Source organism: Mustelus asterias, chromosome 13 (assembly GCF_964213995.1).
Source record: "Mustelus asterias chromosome 13, sMusAst1.hap1.1, whole genome shotgun sequence".
NCBI classification, from domain to species: Eukaryota; Metazoa; Chordata; class Chondrichthyes; order Carcharhiniformes; family Triakidae; genus Mustelus; species Mustelus asterias.
Window position 1 is genome coordinate 1,489,761 of NC_135813.1, and position 25,037 is coordinate 1,514,797.

The 25,037-nt window shown below is 59.0% G+C and overlaps 1 protein-coding gene across 3 annotated transcripts in view; it reads left to right on the forward strand.

Moving 5' to 3' along the window:
• LOC144502320 (retinoic acid receptor RXR-alpha-A-like) overlaps positions 1 to 25,037 on the forward strand; it is a 423,978-nt gene that overhangs the window by 312,393 nt on the left and 86,548 nt on the right. The gene's annotated exons all lie outside the window — the stretch shown is intronic.

Below are 25,037 nucleotides of genomic sequence, written 5' to 3' on the forward strand. Positions count from 1 at the left end.
AGTGCCGCACTGTCAGAGGGTCAGTGCAGAGGGAGTGCCGCACTGTCAGAGGGTCAGTGCTGAGGGAGTGCCGCACTATCAGAGGGTCAGTACTGAGGGAGTGCCGCTCTGTCAGAGGGTCAGTACTGAGGGAGTGCTGCACTATCAGTGGGTCAGTATTGAGGGAGTGCCACGCTGTCAGTGGGTCAGTGCTGAGGGAGTTCCGCACTGTCAGAGGCTCAGTACAGAGGGAGTGCCGCACTGTCAGAGGGTCACTGCTGAGGGAGTACCGCATTGTCAGAAGGTCAGTACTGAGGGAGCGCCGCACTGTCAGAGGGTCAGTACTGAGGGAGTGCCGCACAGTCAGAGGGTCAGTACTGAGGGAACGCCGCACTGTCAGAGGGTCAGTACTGAGGGAGTGCCGCACTGTTAGAGGGTCAGTGCTGACGGAGTGCCACACTGTCAGAGGGTCAGTACTGAGGGAGTGCCGCACTGTCAGAGGGTCAGTTCTGAGGGACTGCCGCACTGTCGGAGGGTCAGTGCTGAGGGAGTGCCACACTGTCAGAGGGTCAGTACTGAGGGAGTGCCGCACTGTCAGAGGGTCAGTGCTGAGGGACTGCTGCACTGTCAGAGGGTCAGTACTGAGGGAGTGCTGCACTGTCAGAGGGTCAGTACGAAGGGAGTGCCGCACTGTCAGAGGGTCAGGAGTGAGGGAGTGCCACACTGTCAGAGGGTCAGTTCTGAGGGAGTGCTGCACTGTCAGAGGCTCAGTGCTGAGGGAGTGCCGCACTGTCAGAGGGTCACTGCTGAGGGAGTACCGCATTGTCTGAAGGTCAGTACTGAGGGAGCGCCGCACTGTCAGAGGGTCAGTGCTGAGGGAGTGCCGCACTGTCAGAGGGTCAATACTGAGGGAGTGCCGCACAGTCAGAGGGTCAGTACTGAGGGAGCGCTGCACTGTCAGAGGGTCAGTACTGAAGGAGTGCCGCACAGTCAGAGGGTCAGTACTGAGGGAACGCCGCACTGTCAGCGGGTCAGTACTGAGGGAGTGCCGCACTGTCAGAGGGTCAGTGCTGAGGGAGTGCCGCACTGTCAGAGGGTCAGTACTGAGGGAGTGCCGCACAGTCAGAGGGTCAGTACTGAGGGAGCGCTGCACTGTCAGAGGGTCAGTACTGAGGGAGTGCCGCACAGTCAGAGGGTCAGTACTGAGGGAACGCCGCACTGTCAGAGGGTCAGTACTGAGGGAGTGCCGCACTGTCAGAGGGTCAGTGCTGAGGGGGTGCCGCACTGTCAGAGGGTCAGTGCTGAGGGAGTGCCGCACTGTCAGAGGGTCAGTTCTGAGGGACTGCCGCACTGTCGGAGGGTCAGTGCTGAGGGACTGCTGCACTGTCAGAGGGTCAGTACTGAGGGAGTGTTGCACTGTACCTCCACTCCCTACTGTACCTGCACCCCCTACTGTACCTCCACCCCCTACTGTACCCCCACCCCCTACTGTACCTCCACTCCCTACTGTACCTCCACCCCCTACTGTACCCCCACCCCCTACTGTACCCCCACCCCCTACTGTACCTCCACTCCCTACTGTACCTCCACCCCCTACTGTACCCCCACCCCCTACTGTACCTCCACTCCCTACTGTACCTCCATCCCCTACTGTACCCCCACCCCCTACTGTACCCCCACCCCCTACTGTACCCCCACCCCCTACTGTACCCCCACCCCCTACTGTACCCCCACCCCCTACTGTACCTCCACCCCCTATTGTACCCCCACCCCCTACTGTACCTCCACCCCCTACTGCACCTCCATCCCCTACTGTACCCCCACCCCCTACTGTACCCCCACCCCCTTCTGTACCCCCACCCCCTACTGTACCCCCACCCCCTACTGTACCTCCACCCCCTACTGTACCCCCACCCCCTACTGTACCTCCACCCCCTACTGTACCTCCACCCCCTACTGTACCCCCACCCCCTACTGTACCTCCACCCCCTACTGCACCTCCATCCCCTACTGTACCCCCACTCCCTACTGTACCTCCACCCCCTACTGTACCTCCACCCCCTACTGTACCTCCATCCCCCTACTGTACCTCCACTCCCGACTGTACCTCCACCCCCTACTGTACCCCCACCCCCTACTGTACCTCCACCCCCTACTGTACCTCCACCCCCTACTGTACCTCCACCCCCTACTGCACCTCCACCCCTACTGTACCTCCACCCCCTACTGTACCTCCATCCCCTACTGTACCCCCACTCCCTACTGTACCTCCACCCCCTCTGTACCTCCATCCCCTACTGTACCCCCACTCCCTACTGTACCTCCACCCCCTACTGTACCTCCACCCCCTACTGTACCTCCACCCCCTACTGTACCTCCACCCCTACTGTACCTCCATCCCCTACTGTACCTCCACCCCTACTGTACCTCCACCCCTACTGTACCACCACCCCCTACTGTACCTCCATCCCCTACTGTACCTCCACCCCCTACTGTACCTCCACCCCCTACTGTACCTCCATCCCCTACTGTACCCCCACTCCATACTGTACCTCCACCCCCTACTGTACCTCCACCCCCTACTGTACCTCCACCCCCTACTGTACCTCCACCCCCTACTGTACCCCCACCCCCTACTGTACCTCCACTCCCTACTGTACCTCCACCCCCTACTGTACCTCCACTCCATACTGTACCTCCACCCCCTTCTGTACCTCCACCCCCTACTGTACCTCCACCCCCTACTGTACCTCCACCCCCTACTGTACCTCCATCCCTACTGTACCTCCATCCCCTACTGTACCCCCAACCCCTACTGTACCCCCACTCCCTACTGTACCTCCACCCCCTACTGTACCCCCACCCCCTACTGTACCCCCATCCCTACTGCACCTCCATCCCCTACTGTACCTCCATCCCCTACTGTACCTCCACCCCCTACTGTACCCCCATCCCTACTGCACCTCCATCCCCTACTGTACCTCCATCCCCTACTGTACCTCCACCCCCTACTGTACCTCCATCCCCTACTGTACCTCCACCCACTACTGTACCTCCACCCCCTACTGTACCTCCACCCTCTACTGTACCTCCATCCCCTACTGTACCCCCACCCCCTACTGTACCACCACCCCCTACTGTACCCCCACCCCCTACTGTACCCCCACCCCCTACTGTACCTCCATCCCCTACTGTACCTCGACCCCCTACTGTACCTCCACCCCCTATTGTACCTCCACCCCCTACTGTACCCCCACCCCCTACTGTACCTCCACTCCCTACTGTACCCCCACCCCCTACTGTACCTCCACCCCCTACTGTACCTCCACCCCCTACTGTACCTCCATCCCCTACTGTACCCCCACCCCCTACTGTACCTCCACCCCCTCCTGTACCTCCACCCCCTACTGTACCTCCATCCCCTACTGTACCTCCATCCCCTACTGTACCTCCACTCCCTACTGTACCTCCACCCCCTACTGTACCTCCACCCCCTACTGTACCTCCACCCCCTACTGTACCTCCATCCCCTACTGTACCTCCACCCCCTACTGTACCTCCACCCCCTCCTGTACCTCCACCCCCTACTGTACCTCCACCCCCTCCTGTACCTCCACCCCCTACTGTACCTCCATCCCCTACTGTACCTCCATCCCCTACTGTACCTCCATCCCCTACTGTACCTCCATCCCCTACTGTACCTCCACCCCCTACTGTACCTCCACCCCCTACTGTACCTCCACCCCCTACTGTACCTCCATCCCCTACTGTACCTCCACCCCCTACTGTACCTCCACCCCCTACTGTACCTCCATCACCTACTGTACCTCCATCCCCTACTGTACCCCCACCCCCTACTGTACCCCCACCCCCTACTGTACCTCCACCCCCTACTGTACCTCCACCCCCTACTGTACCTCCACCCCCTACTGTACCTCCATCCCCTACTGTACCCCCACCCCCTACTGTACCTCCATCCCCTACTGTACCTCCACCCCCTACTGTACCCCCACCCCCTACTGTACCTCCATCCCCTACTGTACCCCCACCCCCTACTGTACCTCCATCCCCTACTGTACCTCCACCCCCTACTGTACCCCCACCCCCTACTGTACCTCCACCCCCTACTGTACCCCCACCCCCTACTGTACCTCCATCCCCTACTGTACCTCCATCCCCTACTGTACCTCCACCCCCTACTGTACCTCCACCCCCTACTGTACCTCCACCCCCTACTGTACCTCCATCCCCTACTGTACCTCCACCCCCTACTGTACCTCCACCCCCTACTGTACCTCCATCACCTACTGTACCTCCATCCCCTACTGTACCCCCACCCCCTACTGTACCCCCACCCCCTACTGTACCTCCACCCCCTACTGTACCTCCACCCCCTACTGTACCTCCACCCCCTACTGTACCTCCATCCCCTACTGTACCCCCACCCCCTACTGTACCTCCATCCCCTACTGTACCTCCACCCCCTACTGTACCTCCACCCCCTACTGTACCTCCATCCCCTACTGTACCTCCATCCCCTACTGTACCCCCACCCCCTACTGTACCCCCACCCCCTACTGTACCTCCACCCCCTACTGTACCTCCACCCCCTACTGTACCTCCACCCCCTACTGTACCTCCACCCCTACTGTACCTCCACCCCCTACTGTACCTCCACCCCCTACTGTACCTCCATCCCCTACTGTACCTCCACCCCCTACTGTACCTCCACCCCCTACTGTACCTCCACCCCCTACTGTACCTCCATCCCCTACTGTACCTCCACCCCCTACTGTACCTCCACCCCCTACTGTACCTCCATCCCCTACTGTACCTCCACCCCCTACTGTACCTCCACCCCCTAATGTACCCCCACCCCCTACTGTACCTCCACCCCCTACTGTACCTCCACCCCCCACTGTACCTCCATCCCCTACTGTACCTCCATCCCTACTGTACCTCCATCCCCTACTGTACCTCCATCCCTACTGTACCTCCATCCCCTACTGTACCTCCACCCCTACTGTACCTCCACCCCCTACTGTACCTCCATCCCCTACTGTACCTCCACCCCCTACTGTACCTCCACCCCCTACTGTACCTCCATCCCCTACTGTACCTCCACCCCCTACTGTACCTCCACCCCCTAATGTACCCCCACCCCCTACTGTACCTCCACCCCCTACTGTACCTCCACCCCCCACTGTACCTCCATCCCCTACTGTACCTCCATCCCTACTGTACCTCCATCCCCTACTGTACCTCCATCCCTACTGTACCTCCATCCCCTACTGTACCTCCACCCCTACTGTACCTCCACCCCCTACTGTACCTCCACCCCCTACTGTACCTCCACCCCCTACTGTACCTCCACCCCCTACTGTACCTCCATCCCCTACTGTACCCCCACCCCCTACTGTACCTCCATCCCCTACTGTACCCCCACCCCCTACTGTACCTCCATCCCCTACTGTACCTCCACCCCCTACTGTACCTCCACCCCCTACTGTACCCCCACCCCCTACTGTACCTCCATCCCCTACTGTACCTCCACCCCCTACTGTACCTCCACCCCCTACTGTACCTCCATCCCCTACTGTACCTCCATCCCCTACTGTACCCCCACCCCCTACTGTACCCCCACCCCCTACTGTACCTCCACTCCCTACTGTACCTCCACCCCCTACTGTACCTCCACCCCCTACTGTACCTCCACCCCCTACTGTACCTCCACCCCCTACTGTACCTCCATCCCCTACTGTACCTCCACCCCCTACTGTACCTCCACCCCCTACTGTACCTCCATCCCCTACTGTACCTCCACCCCCTACTGTACCTCCACCCCTACTGTACCTCCATCCCCTACTGTACCTCCACCCCCTACTGTACCTCCACCCCCTACTGTACCTCCACCCCCTACTGTACCTCCATCCCCTACTGTACCTCCACCCCCTACTGTACCTCTACCCCCTACTGTACCTCCACCCCCTAATGTACCCCCACCCCCTACTGTACCTCCACCCCCTACTGTACCTCCACCCCCTACTGTACCTCCACCCCCTACTGTACCTCCATCCCCTACTGTACCTCCATCCCTACTGTACCTCCATCCCCTTCTGTACCTCCATCCCTACTGTACCTCCATCCCCTACTGTACCTCCACCCCTACTGTACCTCCACCCCCTACTGTACCCCCACCCCCTACTGTACCCCCACCCCCTACTGTACCTCCACCCCCTACTGTACCCCCACCCCCTACTGTACCTCCATCCCCTACTGTACACCCACCCCCTACTGTACCCCCACCCCCTACTGTACCTCCATCCCCTACTGTACCTCCATCCCCTACTGTACCTCCACCCCCTATTGTACCTCCACTCCCTACTGTACCTCCACTCCCTACGGTACCTCCATCCCCTACTGTACCTCCACCCCTACTGTACCTCCACTCCCTACTGTACACCCACCCCCTACTGTACCTCCACCCCTACTGTACCTCCACCCCCTACGGTACCTCCATCCCCTACTGTACCCCCACCCCCTACTGTACCTCCACCCCTACTGTACCTCCACCCCCTACTGTACCTCCATCCCCTACTGTACCTCCACCCCCTACTGTACCTCCATCCTCTACGGTACCTCCATCCCCTACTGTACCTCCATCCCCTACTGTACCCCCACCCCCTACTGTACCCCCACCCCCTTCTGTACCTCCATCCCCTACTGTACCTCCACCCCCTACTGTACCTCCATCCCCTACTGTACCTCCATCCACTATTGTACCCCCACCCCCTACTGTACCTCCATCCCCTACTGTACCTCCATCCCCTACTGTACCTCCACTCCCTACTGTACCTCCACCCCCTAAGGTACCTCCATCCCCTACTGTACCTCCATCCCCTACTGTACCTCCATCCCCTACTGTACCCCCACCCCCTACTGTACCTCCATCCCCTACTGTACCTCCACCCCCTACTGTACCTCCATCCCCTACTGTACCTCCATCCACTAATGTACCCCCACCCCCTACTGTACCTCCATCCCCTACTGTACCTCCATCCCCTACTGTACCTCCACTCCCTACTGTACCTCCACTCCCTACTGTACCTCCACTCCCTACTGTAGCCCCACCCCCTACTGTACCTCCACCCCCTACTGTACCGCCACCCCCTACTGTACCTCCATCCCCTACTGTACCTCCACTCCCTACTGTACCCCCACCCCCTACTGTACCCCCACCCCCTACTGTACCCCCACCCCCTACTGTACCTCCACCCCCTACTGTACCTCCACTCCCTACTGTACCCCCACCCCCTACTGTACCTCCATCCCCTACTGCACCTCCACTCCCTACTGTACCTCCATCCCCTACTGTACCTCCATCCCCTACTGTTCACCCACTCCCTACTGTACCTCCACCCCTACTGTACCTCCACCCCCTACTGTACCTCCACCCCTACTGTACCTCCATCCCCTACTGTACCTCCACCCCCTACTGTACCTCCACCCCCTACTGTACCTCCATCCCCTACTGTACCTCCACTCCCTACTGTACCTCCATCCCCTACTGTACCTACACTCCCTACTGTACCTCCATCCCCTACTGTACCTCCATCCCCTACTGTACACCCACCCCCTACTGTACCTCCACTCCCTACTGTACCTCCATCCCCTACTGTACCTCCACCCCCTACTGTACCTCCACCCCTACTGTACCTCCATCCCCTACTGTACCTCCACACCCTACTGTACCTCCACCCCCTACTGTACCTCCATCCCCTACTGTACCTCCACTCCCTACTGTACCCCCACCCCCTACTGTACCTCCACCCCGTACTGTACCTCCATCCCCTACTGTACCTCTACTCCCTACTGTACCTCCACCCCCTACTGTACCTCCATCCCCTACTGTACACCCACCCCCTACTGTACCTCCACCCCTACTGTACCTCCACCCCCTACTGTACCTCCATCCCCGACGGTACCTCCATCCCCTACTGTACCTCCACCCCCTACTGTACCTCCACCCCGTACTGTACCTCCATCCCCTACTGTACCTCCACTCCCTACTGTACCTCCACCCCCTACTGTACCTCCATCCCCTACTGTACACCCACCCCCTACTGTACCTCCACCCCCTACTGTACCTCCACCCCTACTGTACCTCCACCCCCTACTGTACCTCCACCCCTACTGTACCTCCATCCCCTACTGTACCTCCATCCCCTACTGTACCCCCACCCCCTACTGTACCGCCACCCCCTACTGTACCCCCACCCCCTACTGTACCTCCATCCCCTACTGTACCTCCACTCCCTACTGTACCTCCATCCCCTACGGTACCTCCATCCCCTACTGTACCTCCATCCCCTACTGTACCCCCACCCCCTACTGTACCTCCATCCCCTACTGTACCTCCACTCCCTACTGTACCTCCATCCCCTACGGTACCTCCATCCCCTACTGTACCTCCATCCCCTACTGTACCTCCACCCCCTACTGTACCTCCATCCCCTACTGTACCTCCACTCCCTACTGTACCCCCACCCCCTACTGTACCTCCACCCCTACTGTACCCCCACCCCCTACTGTACCCCCACCCCCTACTGTACCTCCACCCCTACTGTACCTCCACCCCCTACTGTACCTCCGTCCCCTACTGTACCCCCACCCCCTACTGTACCTCCACCCCCCACTTTACCTCCATCCCCTACTGTACCTCCATCCCCTACTGTACCTCCATCCCCTACTGTACCTCCACCCCTACTGTACCTCCACCCCCTACTGTACCTCCACCCCCTACTGTACCTCCACCCCCTACTGTACCTCCACCCCCTACTGTACCTCCAAACCCCTACTGTACCTCCATCCCTACTGTACCTCCATCCCTACTGTACCTCCATCCCCTACTGTACCTCCACCCCCTACTGTACCTCCATCCCTACTGTACCTCCATCCCCTACTGTACCTCCATCCCCTACTGTACCTCCATCCCTACTGTACCTCCATCCCCTACTGTACCTCCACCCCATACTGTACCTCCACCCCCTACTGTACCTCCATCCCCTACTGTACCTCCATCCCCTACTGTACCTCCATCCCCTACTGTACCTCCACCCCCTACTGTACCTCCATCCCTACTGTACCTCCATCCCTACTGTACCACGACCCCCTACTGTACCTCCATCCCTACTGTACCTCCATCCCTACTGTACCTCCATCCCCTACTGTACCTCCATCCCCTACTGTACCTCCATCCCCTACTGTACCTCCACCCCCTACTGTACCTCCATCCCTACTGTACCTCCATCCCTACTGTACCCCCACCCCCTACTGTACCTCCACCCCCTACTGTACCTCCCTCCCTACTGTACCTCCATCCCTACTGTACCCCCACCCCCTACTGTACCTCCATCCCTACTGTACCTCCATCCCTACTGTACCTCCATCCCTACTGTACCCCCACCCCCTACTGTACCTCCATCCCTACTGTACCTCCATCCCTACTGTACCTCCATCCCCTACTGTACACCCACCCCCTACTGTACCTCCACTCCCTTCTGTACCTCCATCCCCTACTGTACCTCCATCCCTACTGTACCTCCATCCCTACTGTACCTCCATCCCCTACTGTACACCCACCCCCTACTGTACCTCCACTCCCTACTGTACACCCACCCCCTACTGTACCTCCATCCCTACTGTACCCCCACCCCCTACTGTACCTCCATCCCTACTGTACCTCCATCCCTACTGTACCTCCATCCCCTACTATACACCCACCCCCTACTGTACCTCCACTCCCTACGGTACCTCCATCCCCTACTGTACCCCCACCCCCTACTGTACCTCCACCCCCTACTGTACCTCCACCCCCTACTGTACCTCCATCCCCTACTGTACCTCCACCCCCTACTGTACCCCCACCCCCTACTGTACCCCCACCCCCTACTGTACCTCCACCCCTACTGTACCCCCACCCCCTACTGTACCTCCACCCCTACTGTACCTCCACCCCCTACGGTACCTCCATCCCCTACTGTACCTCCACCCCCTACTGTACCTCCACCCCCTACTGTACCTCCACCCCTACTGTACCCCCACCCCCTACTGTACCTCCACCCCCTACTGTACCTCCACCCCCTACTGTACCTCCACCCCTACTGTACCCCCACCCCCTACTGTACCTCCACCCCCTACTGTACCCCCACCCCCTACTGTACCCCCACCCCCTACGGTACCTCCACCCCCTACTGTACCTCCACCCCCTCCGGTACCTCCATCCCCTACTGTACCCCCACCCCCTACTGTACCTCCACCCCCTACTGTACCTCCATCCCCTACTGTACCTCCACCCCTACAGTACCTCCACCCCCTACTGTACCTCCATCCCCTACTGTACCTCCACCCCCTACGGTACCTCCATCCCCTACTGTACCTCCACCCCCTACTGTACCTCCACCCCCTACTGTACCTCCACCCCCTACGGTACCTCCATCCCCTACTGTACCCCCACCCCCTACTGTACCTCCACCCCCTACTGTACCTCCACCCCCTACTGTACCCCCACCCCCTACTGTACCTCCACCCCCTACTGTACCTCCACCCCTACTGTACCTCCACCCCCTACTGTACCTCCATCCCCTACTGTACCTCCATCCCCTACTGTACCTCCACCCCTACTGTACCTCCACCCCCTACTGTACCTCCATCCCCTACTGTACCCCCACCCCCTACTGTACCTCCACCCCTACTGTACCTCCATCCCCTACTGTACCTCCATCCCCTACTGTACCTCCATCCCCTACTGTACCTCCACCCCCTACTGTACCTTCACCCCCTACTGTACCTCCATCTCCTACTGTACCCCCACCCCCTACTGTACCTCCACCCCTACTGTACCTCCATCCCCTACTGTACCCCCACCCCCTACTGTACCCCCACCCCTACTGTACCTCCACCCCTACTGTACCCCCACCCCCTACTGTACCTCCACCCCTACTGTACCTCCATCCCCTACTGTACCCCCACCCCCTACTGTACCCCCACCCCCTACTGTACCTCCACCCCTACTGTACCCCCACCCCCTACTGTACCTCCACCCCCTACTGTACCTCCATCCCCTACTGTACCCCCACCCCCTACTGTACCTCCACCCCTACTGTACCTCCATCCCCTACTGTACCCCCACCCCCTACTGTACCTCCACCCCTACTGTACCTCCACCCCCTACTGTACCTCCACCCCTACTGTACCTCCACCCCCTACTGTACCTCCATCCCCTACTGTACCCCCACCCCCTACTGTACCTCCACCCCTACTGTACCTCCATCCCCTACTGTACCCCCACCCCCTACTGTACCTCCACCCCCTACTGTACCTCCATCCCCTACTGTACCTCCACCCCCTACTGTACCCCCACCCCTACTGTACCTCCACGCCCTACTGTACCTCCACCCCTACTGTACCTCCACCCCCTACTGTACCTCCATCCCCTACTGTACCTCCACCCCCTACTGTACCTCCACCCCCTACTGTACCTCCATCCCCTACTGTACCTCCACCCCCTACTGTACCTCCACCCCTACTGTACCTCCATCCCCTACTGTACCTCCACCCCCTACTGTACCTCCACCCCCTACTGTACCTCCATCCCCTACTGTACCTCCACCCCCTACTGTACCTCCGCCCCTACTGTACCTCCATCCCCTACTGTACCCCCACCCCCTACTGTACCTCCACCCCTACTGTACCTCCACCCCCTACGGTACCTCCATCCCCTACTGTACCTCCATCCCCTACTGTACCTCCACTCCCTACTGTACCCCCACCCCCTACTGTACCCCCACCCCCTACTGTACCTCCACCCCCTACTGTACCTCCATCCCCTACTGTACCTCCACCCCCTACGGTACCTCCATCCCCTACTGTACCTCCATCCCCTACTGTACCTCCATCCCCTACTGTACCTCCACCCCCTACGGTACCTCCATCCCCTACTGTACCTCCACCCCCTACTGTACCTCCATCCCCTACTGTACCTCCACCCCCTACTGTACCTCCACCCCCTACTGTACCTCCACCCCCTACTGTACCTCCACCCCCTACTGTACCTCCATCCCCTACTGTACCTCCACCCCCTACTGTACCTCCACCCCCTACTGTACCTCCACCCCCTACGGTACCTCCATCCCCTACTGTACCTCCATCCCCTACTGTACCCCCACCCCCTACTGTACCTCCACCCCTACTGTACCTCCACCCCCTACTGTACCTCCATCCCCTACTGTACCCCCACCCCCTACTGTACCTCCATCCCCTACTGTACCCCCACCCCCTACTGTACCTCCACCCCCTACGGTACCTCCATCCCCGACTGTACCTCCATCCCCTACTGTACCTCCACCCCTTACTGTACCTCCACTCCCTACTGTACCCCCACCCCCTACTGTACCTCCATCCCTACTGTACCTCCATCCCCTACTGTACCTCCACTCCCTACTGTACCTCCATCCCCTACTGTACCTCCATCCCCTACTGTACCCCCACCCCCTACTGTACCTCCACCCCCTACTGTACCTCCACCCCCTACTGTACCTCCATCCCCTACGGTACCCCCACCCCCTACTGTACCTCCATCCCTACTGTACCTCCATCCCCTACTGTACCTCCACTCCCTACTGTACCTCCATCCCCTACTGTACCTCCATCCCCTACTGTACCCCCACCCCCTACTGTACCTCCATCCCCTACTGTACCTCCACCCCCTACTGTACCTCCATCCCCTACTGTACCTCCACCCCCTACTGTACCTCCACCCCCTACTGTACCTCCATCCCCTACAGTACCTCCATCCCCTACTGTACCCCCACCCCCTACTGTACCTCCACCCCCTACTGTACCTCCATCCCCTACTGTACCTCCACCCCCTACTGTACCTCCATCCCCTACTGTACCTCCACCCCCTACTGTACCTCCATCCCCTACTGTACCTCCACCCCCTACTGTACCTCCATCCCCTACTGTACCTCCACCCCCTACTGTACCTCCATCCCCTACTGTACCTCCACCCCCTACTGTACCTCCATCCCCTACTGTACCTCCATCCCCTACTGTACCCCCACCCCCTACTGTACCTCCACCCCCTACTGTACCTCCATCCCCTACTGTACCTCCACCCCCTACTGTACCTCCATCCCCTACTGTACCTCCACCCCCTACTGTACCCCCACCCCCTACTGTACCTCCACCCCCTACTGTACCTCCATCCCCTACTGTACCTCCACCCCCTACTGTACCTCCATCCCCTACTGTACCCCCACCCCCTACTGTACCTCCACCCCCTACTGTACCTCCATCCCCTACTGTACCTCCACCCCCTACTGTACCTCCACCCCCTACTGTACCTCCATCCCCTACTGTACCTCCATCCCCTACTGTACCCCCACCCCCTACTGTACCTCCACCCCCTACTGTACCTCCATCCCCTACTGTACCTCCACCCCCTACTGTACCTCCATCCCCTACTGTACCTCCACCCCCTACTGTACCTCCATCCCCTACTGTACCTCCACCCCCTACTGTACCTCCATCCCCTACTGTACCTCCACCCCCTACTGTACCTCCATCCCCTACTGTACCTCCACCCCCTACTGTACCTCCATCCCCTACTGTACCCCCACCCCCTACTGTACCTCCACCCCCTACTGTACCTCCATCCCCTACTGTACCTCCACCCCCTACTGTACCTCCATCCCCTACTGTACCCCCACCCCCTACTGTACCTCCACCCCTACTGTACCTCCAGCCCCTACGGTACCCCCACCCCCTACTGTACCTCCACCCCCTACTGTACCTCCATCCCCTACTGTACCTCCACCCCTACTGTACCTCCATCCCCTACTGTACCCCCACCCCCTACTGTACCTCCACCCCCTACTGTACCTCCATCCCCTACTGTACCTCCACCCCCTACTGTACCTCCACCCCCTACTGTACCTCCACCCCCTACTGTACCTCCATCCCCTACTGTACCCCCACCCCCTACTGTACCTCCACCCCTACTGTACCTCCATCCCCTTCTGTACCTCCACCCCCTACTGTACCTCCATCCCCTACTGTACCTCCATCCCCTACTGTACCCCCACCCCCTACTGTACCTCCACCCCTACTGTACCTCCATCCCCTACTGTACCTCCACCCCCTACTGTACCTCCACCCCCTACTGTACCTCCACCCCCTACTGTACCTACATCCCCTACTGTACCTCCACCCCCTACTGTACCTCCACCCCCGACGGTACCTCCATCCCCTACTGTACCCCCACCCCCTACTGTACCTCCACCCCCTACTGTACCTCCACCCCCTACTGTACCTCCATCCCCTACTGTACCTCCACTCCCTACTGTACCTCCACCCCCTACTGTACCTCCACCCCCTACTGTACCTCCACCCCCTACTGTACCTCCACCCCCTACTGTACCTCCACCCCCTACTGTACCTCCATCCCCTACTGTACCTCCACTCCCTACTGTACCTCCACCCCCCACTGTACCTCCACCCCCTACTGTACCTCCATCCCCTACTGTACCTCCACTCCCTACTGTACCTCCACCCCCTACTGTACCCCCACCCCCTACTGTACCTCCACCCCCTACTGTACCTCCACCCCCTACTGTACCTCCACCCCCTACTGTACCTCCATCCCCTACTGTACCTCCACTCCCTACTGTACCTCCACCCCCTACTGTACCCCCACCCCCTACTGTACCTCCATCCCCTACTGTACCCCCACCCCCTACTGTACCCCCACCCCCTACAAAAGCAGGGATGTACTTCTGAGGCTTTATAAAGCACTGGTTAGGCCCCATTTGGAGTACTGTGAGCAATTTTGGGCCCCACACCTCAGGAAGGACATACTGGCACTGGAGCGGGTCCAGCGGAGATTCACACGGATGATCCCAGGAATGGTAGGCCTGACATGCGATGAACGTCTGAGGATCGTGGGATTATATTCATTGGAGTTTAGGAGGTTGAGGGGAGATCTGATAGAAACTTACAAGGTAATGAACGGCTTAGATAGGATGGACGTAGGGAAGTTGTTTCCATTAACAGGGGAGACTAGGACGCGGGGGCACAGCCTTAGAATAAAAGGGAGTCACTTTAGAACAGAGATGAGGAGAAATTTCTTCAGCCAGAGAGTGGTGGGTCTGTGGAATTCATTGCCACAGAGGGCTGTGGAGGCCGAGACGTTGAGCGTCTTCAAGACAGAAATTGATAAATTCTTGATTTCTCGAGGAATTAAGGGCTGTGGGGAGAGAGCGGGTAAATGGAGTTGAAATCAACCATGATTGAATGGTGGAGTGGACTCGATGGGCCGAATGGCCTTACTTCCGCTCCTATGTCTTATGGTCTTATGGTCTTATGGTACCTCCACCCCCTACTGTACCTCCACCCCCTACTGTACCTCCATCCCCTACTGTACCTCCACTCCCTACTGTACCTCCACCCCCTACTGTACCCCCACCCCCTACTGTACCTCCACCCCCTACTGTACCTCCATCCCCTACTGTACCCCCACCCCCTACTGTACCTCCACCCCCTACTGTACCTCCACCCCCTACTGTACCTCCATCCCCTACTGTACCTCCACTCCCTACTGTACCTCCACCCCCTACTGTACCTCCACCCCCTACTGTACCTCCACCCCCTACTGTACCTCCACCCCCTACGGTACCTCCATCCCCTACTGTACCTCCACTCCCTACTGTACCTCCACCCCCTACTGTACCTCCACCCCCTACTGTACCTCCATCCCCTACTGTACCTCCACCCCCTACTGTACCTCCATCCCCTACTGTACCTCCATCCCCTACTGTACCTCCACTCCCTACTGTACCTCCACCCCCTACTGTACCTCCACCCCCTACTGTACCTCCACCCCCTACTGTACCTCCACCCCCTACTGTACCTCCACCCCCTACTGTACCTCCATCCCCTACTGTACCTCCACTCCCTACTGTACCTCCACCCCCCACTGTACCTCCACCCCCTACTGTACCTCCATCCCCTACTGTACCTCCACTCCCTACTGTACCTCCACCCCCTACTGTACCCCCACCCCCTACTGTACCTCCACCCCCTACTGTACCTCCACCCCCTACTGTACCTCCACCCCCTACTGTACCTCCATCCCCTACTGTACCTCCACTCCCTACTGTACCTCCACCCCCTACTGTACCCCCACCCCCTACTGTACCTCCATCCCCTACTGTACCCCCACCCCCTACTGTACCCCCACCCCCTACAAAAGCAGGGATGTACTTCTGAGGCTTTATAAAGCACTGGTTAGGCCCCATTTGGAGTACTGTGAGCAATTTTGGGCCCCACACCTCAGGAAGGACATACTGGCACTGGAGCGGGTCCAGCGGAGATTCACACGGATGATCCCAGGAATGGTAGGCCTGACATGCGATGAACGTCTGAGGATCGTGGGATTATATTCATTGGAGTTTAGGAGGTTGAGGGGAGATCTGATAGAAACTTACAAGGTAATGAACGGCTTAGATAGGATGGACGTAGGGAAGTTGTTTCCATTAACAGGGGAGACTAGGACGCGGGGGCACAGCCTTAGAATAAAAGGGAGTCACTTTAGAACAGAGATGAGGAGAAATTTCTTCAGCCAGAGAGTGGTGGGTCTGTGGAATTCATTGCCACAGAGGGCTGTGGAGGCCGAGACGTTGAGCGTCTTCAAGACAGAAATTGATAAATTCTTGATTTCTCGAGGAATTAAGGGCTGTGGGGAGAGAGCGGGTAAATGGAGTTGAAATCAACCATGATTGAATGGTGGAGTGGACTCGATGGGCCGAATGGCCTTACTTCCGCTCCTATGTCTTATGGTCTTATGGTCTTATGGTACCTCCACCCCCTACTGTACCTCCACCCCCTACTGTACCTCCATCCCCTACTGTACCTCCACTCCCTACTGTACCTCCACCCCCTACTGTACCCCCACCCCCTACTGTACCTCCACCCCCTACTGTACCTCCATCCCCTACTGTACCCCCACCCCCTACTGTACCTCCACCCCCTACTGTACCTCCACCCCCTACTGTACCTCCATCCCCTACTGTACCTCCACTCCCTACTGTACCTCCACCCCCTACTGTACCTCCACCCCCTACTGTACCTCCACCCCCTACTGTACCTCCACCCCCTACGGTACCTCCATCCCCTACTGTACCTCCACTCCCTACTGTACCTCCACCCCCTACTGTACCTCCACCCCCTACTGTACCTCCATCCCCTACTGTACCTCCACCCCCTACTGTACCTCCATCCCCTACTGTACCTCCACTCCCTACTGTACCTCCACCCCCTACTGTTCCTCCATCCCCTACTGTACCCCCACCACCTACTGTACCTCCACCCCCTACTGTACCTCCATCCCCTACTGTACCTCCACTCCCTACTGTACCTCCACCCCCTACTGTACCTCCATCCCCTACTGTACCCCCACCACCTACTGTACCTCCACCCGCTACTGTCCCTCCACCCGCTACTGTACCTCCACCCCCTACTGTACCTCCACCCCCTACTGTACCTCCACCCCCTACTGTACCTCCACCCCCTACTGTACCTCCACCCGCTACTGTACCTCCACCCCCTACTGTACCTCCATCCCCTACTGTACCTCCATCCCCTACTGTACCTCCACCCCCTACTGTACCTCCACCCCCTACTGTACCCCCACCCCCTACTGTACCTCCACCCCCTACTGTACCCCCACCCCCTACTGTACCTCCACCCCTACTGTACCCCCACCCCCTACTGTACCCCCACCCCCTACTGTACCTCCACCCGCTACTGTACCTCCACCCCCTACTGTACCCCCACCCCCTACTGTACCTCCACCCCCTACTGTACCTCCATCCCCTACTGTACCTCCATCCCCTACTGTACCTCCACCCCCTACTGTACCTCCACCCCCTACTGTACCTCCACCCCCTACTGTACCTCCACCCCCTACTGTACCCCCACCCCCTACTGTACCCCCGCCCCCTACTGTACCTCCACCCCCTACTGTACCTCCACCCCCTACTGTACCTCCACCCCCTACTGTACCTCCACCCCCTACTGTACCTCCACCCCATACTGTACCTCCACTCCCTACTGTACCTGCACCCCTTACTGTACCTCCACTCCCTACTGTACCTCCACCCCTACTGTACCTCCACCCCCTACTGTACCTGCACCCCCTACTGTACCTCCACTCCCTACTGTACCTCCACCCCCTACTGTACCTCCACCCCCTACTGTACCTCCACCCCCTACTGTACCCCCACCCCCTACTGTACCTCCACCCCCTACTGTACCTCCACCCCCTACTGTACCTCCACCCCCTACTGTACCTCCACTCCCTACTGTACCTGCACCCCCTACTGTACCTCCACCCCCTACTGTACCCCCACCCCCTACTGTACCTCCACTCCCTACTGTACCTCCACCCCCTACTGTACCCCCACCCCCTACTGTACCCCCACCCCTACTGTACCTCCACTCCCTACTGTACCTCCACCCCCTACTGTACCCCCACCCCCTACTGTACCTCCACTCCCTACTGTACCTCCATCCCCTACTGTACCCCCACCCCCTACGGTACCCCCACCCCCTACTGTACCCCCACCCCCTACTGTACCCCCACCCCCTACTGTACCTCCACCCCCTATTGTACCCCCACCCCCTACTGTACCTCCACCCCCTACTGCACCGCCATCCCCTACTGTACCCCCACCCCCTACTGTACCCCCACCCCCTACTCTACCCCCACCCCCTACTGTACCCCCACCCCCTACTGTACCTCCACCCCCTACTGTACCCCCACCCCCTACTGTACCTCCAACCCCTACTGTACCTCCACCCCCTACTGTACCCCCACCCCCTACTGTACCTCCACCCCCTACTGCACCTTAATCCCCTACTGTACCCCCACTCCCTACTGTACCTCCACCCCCTACTGTACCTCCACCCCCTACTGTACCTCCATCCCCCTACTGTACCTCCACTCCCTACTGTACCTCCACCCCCTACTGTACCCCCACCCCCTACTGTACCTCCACCCCCTACTGTACCTCCACCCCCTACTGTACCTCCACCCCCTACTGCACCTCCACCCCTACTGTACCTCCACCCCCTACTGTACCTCCATCCCCTACTGTACCCCCACTCCCTACTGTACCTCCACCCCCTCTGTACCTCCATCCCCTACTGTACCCCCACTCCCTACTGTACCTCCACCCCCTACTGTACCTCCACCCCCTACTGTACCTCCACCCCCTACTGTACCTCCACCCCTACTGTACCTCCATCCCCTACTGTACCTCCACCCCCTACTTTACCTCCACCCCTACTGTACCACCACCCCCTACTGTACCTCCATCCCCTACTGTACCTCCACCCCCTACTGTACCTCCACCCCCTACTGTACCTCCACCCCCTACTGTACCCCCACCCCCTACTGTACCCCCGCCCCCTACTGTACCTCCACCCCCTACTGTACCTCCACCCCCTACTGTACCTCCACCCCCTACTGTACCTCCACCCCCTACTGTACCTCCACCCCATACTGTACCTCCACTCCCTACTGTACCTGCACCCCCTACTGTACCTCCACTCCCTACTGTACCTCCACCCCCTACTGTACCTCCACCCCCTACTGTACCTGCACCCCCTACTGTACCTCCACTCCCTACTGTACCTCCACCCCCTACTGTACCTCCACCCCCTACTGTACCTCCACCCCCTACTGTACCCCCACCCCCTACTGTACCTCCACCCCCTACTGTACCTCCACCCCCTACTGTACCTCCACCCCCTACTGTACCTCCACTCCCTACTGTACCTGCACCCCCTACTGTACCTCCACCCCCTACTGTACCCCCACCCCCTACTGTACCTCCACTCCCTACTGTACCTCCACCCCCTACTGTACCCCCACCCCCTACTGTACCCCCACCCCCTACTGTACCTCCACCCCCTACTGTACCTCCACCCCTACTGTACCTCCACCCCCTACTGTACCTCCATCCCCTACTGTACCTCCACCCCCTACTGTACCTCCACCCCCTACTGTACCTCCACCCCCTACTGTACCTCCATCCCCTACTGTACCTCCACTCCCTACTGTACCTCCACCCCCCACTGTACCTCCACCCCCTACTGTACCTCCATCCCCTACTGTACCTCCACTCCCTACTGTACCTCCACCCCCTACTGTACCCCCACCCCCTACTGTACCTCCACCCCCTACTGTACCTCCACCCCCTACTGTACCTCCACCCCCTACTGTACCTCCATCCCCTACTGTACCTCCACTCCCTACTGTACCTCCACCCCCTACTGTACCCCCACCCCCTACTGTACCTCCATCCCCTACTGTACCCCCACCCCCTACTGTACCCCCACCCCCTACAAAAGCAGGGATGTACTTCTGAGGCTTTATAAAGCACTGGTTAGGCCCCATTTGGAGTACTGTGAGCAATTTTGGGCCCCACACCTCAGGAAGGACATACTGGCACTGGAGCGGGTCCAGCGGAGATTCACACGGATGATCCCAGGAATGGTAGGCCTGACATGCGATGAACGTCTGAGGATCGTGGGATTATATTCATTGGAGTTTAGGAGGTTGAGGGGAGATCTGATAGAAACTTACAAGGTAATGAACGGCTTAGATAGGATGGACGTAGGGAAGTTGTTTCCATTAACAGGGGAGACTAGGACGCGGGGGCACAGCCTTAGAATAAAAGGGAGTCACTTTAGAACAGAGATGAGGAGAAATTTCTTCAGCCAGAGAGTGGTGGGTCTGTGGAATTCATTGCCACAGAGGGCTGTGGAGGCCGAGACGTTGAGCGTCTTCAAGACAGAAATTGATAAATTCTTGATTTCTCGAGGAATTAAGGGCTGTGGGGAGAGAGCGGGTAAATGGAGTTGAAATCAACCATGATTGAATGGTGGAGTGGACTCGATGGGCCGAATGGCCTTACTTCCGCTCCTATGTCTTATGGTCTTATGGTCTTATGGTACCTCCACCCCCTACTGTACCTCCACCCCCTACTGTACCTCCATCCCCTACTGTACCTCCACTCCCTACTGTACCTCCACCCCCTACTGTACCCCCACCCCCTACTGTACCTCCACCCCCTACTGTACCTCCATCCCCTACTGTACCCCCACCCCCTACTGTACCTCCACCCCCTACTGTACCTCCACCCCCTACTGTACCTCCATCCCCTACTGTACCTCCACTCCCTACTGTACCTCCACCCCCTACTGTACCTCCACCCCCTACTGTACCTCCACCCCCTACTGTACCTCCACCCCCTACGGTACCTCCATCCCCTACTGTACCTCCACTCCCTACTGTACCTCCACCCCCTACTGTACCTCCACCCCCTACTGTACCTCCATCCCCTACTGTACCCCCACCACCTACTGTACCTCCACCCGCTACTGTCCCTCCACCCGCTACTGTACCTCCACCCCCTACTGTACCTCCACCCCCTACTGTACCTCCACCCCCTACTGTACCTCCACCCCCTACTGTACCTCCACCCGCTACTGTACCTCCACCCCCTACTGTACCTCCATCCCCTACTGTACCTCCATCCCCTACTGTACCTCCACCCCCTACTGTACCTCCACCCCCTACTGTACCCCCACCCCCTACTGTACCTCCACCCCCTACTGTACCCCCACCCCCTACTGTACCTCCACCCCTACTGTACCCCCACCCCCTACTGTACCCCCACCCCCTACTGTACCTCCACCCGCTACTGTACCTCCACCCCCTACTGTACCCCCACCCCCTACTGTACCTCCACCCCCTACTGTACCTCCATCCCCTACTGTACCTCCATCCCCTACTGTACCTCCACCCCCTACTGTACCTCCACCCCCTACTGTACCTCCACCCCCTACTGTACCTCCACCCCCTACTGTACCCCCACCCCCTACTGTACCCCCGCCCCCTACTGTACCTCCACCCCCTACTGTACCTCCACCCCCTACTGTACCTCCACCCCCTACTGTACCTCCACCCCCTACTGTACCTCCACCCCATACTGTACCTCCACTCCCTACTGTACCTGCACCCCTTACTGTACCTCCACTCCCTACTGTACCTCCACCCCTACTGTACCTCCACCCCCTACTGTACCTGCACCCCCTACTGTACCTCCACTCCCTACTGTACCTCCACCCCCTACTGTACCTCCACCCCCTACTGTACCTCCACCCCCTACTGTACCCCCACCCCCTACTGTACCTCCACCCCCTACTGTACCTCCACCCCCTACTGTACCTCCACCCCCTACTGTACCTCCACTCCCTACTGTACCTGCACCCCCTACTGTACCTCCACCCCCTACTGTACCCCCACCCCCTACTGTACCTCCACTCCCTACTGTACCTCCACCCCCTACTGTACCCCCACCCCCTACTGTACCCCCACCCCTACTGTACCTCCACTCCCTACTGTACCTCCACCCCCTACTGTACCCCCACCCCCTACTGTACCTCCACTCCCTACTGTACCTCCATCCCCTACTGTACCCCCACCCCCTACGGTACCCCCACCCCCTACTGTACCCCCACCCCCTACTGTACCCCCACCCCCTACTGTACCTCCACCCCCTATTGTACCCCCACCCCCTACTGTACCTCCACCCCCTACTGCACCGCCATCCCCTACTGTACCCCCACCCCCTACTGTACCCCCACCCCCTACTCTACCCCCACCCCCTACTGTACCCCCACCCCCTACTGTACCTCCACCCCCTACTGTACCCCCACCCCCTACTGTACCTCCAACCCCTACTGTACCTCCACCCCCTACTGTACCCCCACCCCCTACTGTACCTCCACCCCCTACTGCACCTTAATCCCCTACTGTACCCCCACTCCCTACTGTACCTCCACCCCCTACTGTACCTCCACCCCCTACTGTACCTCCATCCCCCTACTGTACCTCCACTCCCTACTGTACCTCCACCCCCTACTGTACCCCCACCCCCTACTGTACCTCCACCCCCTACTGTACCTCCACCCCCTACTGTACCTCCACCCCCTACTGCACCTCCACCCCTACTGTACCTCCACCCCCTACTGTACCTCCATCCCCTACTGTACCCCCACTCCCTACTGTACCTCCACCCCCTCTGTACCTCCATCCCCTACTGTACCCCCACTCCCTACTGTACCTCCACCCCCTACTGTACCTCCACCCCCTACTGTACCTCCACCCCCTACTGTACCTCCACCCCTACTGTACCTCCATCCCCTACTGTACCTCCACCCCCTACTTTACCTCCACCCCTACTGTACCACCACCCCCTACTGTACCTCCATCCCCTACTGTACCTCCACCCCCTACTGTACCTCCACCCCCTACTGTACCTCCACCCCCTACTGTACCCCCACCCCCTACTGTACCCCCGCCCCCTACTGTACCTCCACCCCCTACTGTACCTCCACCCCCTACTGTACCTCCACCCCCTACTGTACCTCCACCCCCTACTGTACCTCCACCCCATACTGTACCTCCACTCCCTACTGTACCTGCACCCCCTACTGTACCTCCACTCCCTACTGTACCTCCACCCCCTACTGTACCTCCACCCCCTACTGTACCTGCACCCCCTACTGTACCTCCACTCCCTACTGTACCTCCACCCCCTACTGTACCTCCACCCCCTACTGTACCTCCACCCCCTACTGTACCCCCACCCCCTACTGTACCTCCACCCCCTACTGTACCTCCACCCCCTACTGTACCTCCACCCCCTACTGTACCTCCACTCCCTACTGTACCTGCACCCCCTACTGTACCTCCACCCCCTACTGTACCCCCACCCCCTACTGTACCTCCACTCCCTACTGTACCTCCACCCCCTACTGTACCCCCACCCCCTACTGTACCCCCACCCCCTACTGTACCTCCACCCCCTACTGTACCTCCACCCCTACTGTACCTCCACCCCCTACTGTACCTCCATCCCCTACTGTACCTCCACCCCCTACTGTACCTCCACCCCCTACTGTACCTCCACCCCCTACTGTACCTCCATCCCCTACTGTACCTCCACTCCCTACTGTACCTCCACCCCCCACTGTACCTCCACCCCCTACTGTACCTCCATCCCCTACTGTACCTCCACTCCCTACTGTACCTCCACCCCCTACTGTACCCCCACCCCCTACTGTACCTCCACCCCCTACTGTACCTCCACCCCCTACTGTACCTCCACCCCCTACTGTACCTCCATCCCCTACTGTACCTCCACTCCCTACTGTACCTCCACCCCCTACTGTACCCCCACCCCCTACTGTACCTCCATCCCCTACTGTACCCCCACCCCCTACTGTACCCCCACCCCCTACAAAAGCAGGGATGTACTTCTGAGGCTTTATAAAGCACTGGTTAGGCCCCATTTGGAGTACTGTGAGCAATTTTGGGCCCCACACCTCAGGAAGGACATACTGGCACTGGAGCGGGTCCAGCGGAGATTCACACGGATGATCCCAGGAATGGTAGGCCTGACATGCGATGAACGTCTGAGGATCGTGGGATTATATTCATTGGAGTTTAGGAGGTTGAGGGGAGATCTGATAGAAACTTACAAGGTAATGAACGGCTTAGATAGGATGGACGTAGGGAAGTTGTTTCCATTAACAGGGGAGACTAGGACGCGGGGGCACAGCCTTAGAATAAAAGGGAGTCACTTTAGAACAGAGATGAGGAGAAATTTCTTCAGCCAGAGAGTGGTGGGTCTGTGGAATTCATTGCCACAGAGGGCTGTGGAGGCCGAGACGTTGAGCGTCTTCAAGACAGAAATTGATAAATTCTTGATTTCTCGAGGAATTAAGGGCTGTGGGGAGAGAGCGGGTAAATGGAGTTGAAATCAACCATGATTGAATGGTGGAGTGGACTCGATGGGCCGAATGGCCTTACTTCCGCTCCTATGTCTTATGGTCTTATGGTCTTATGGTACCTCCACCCCCTA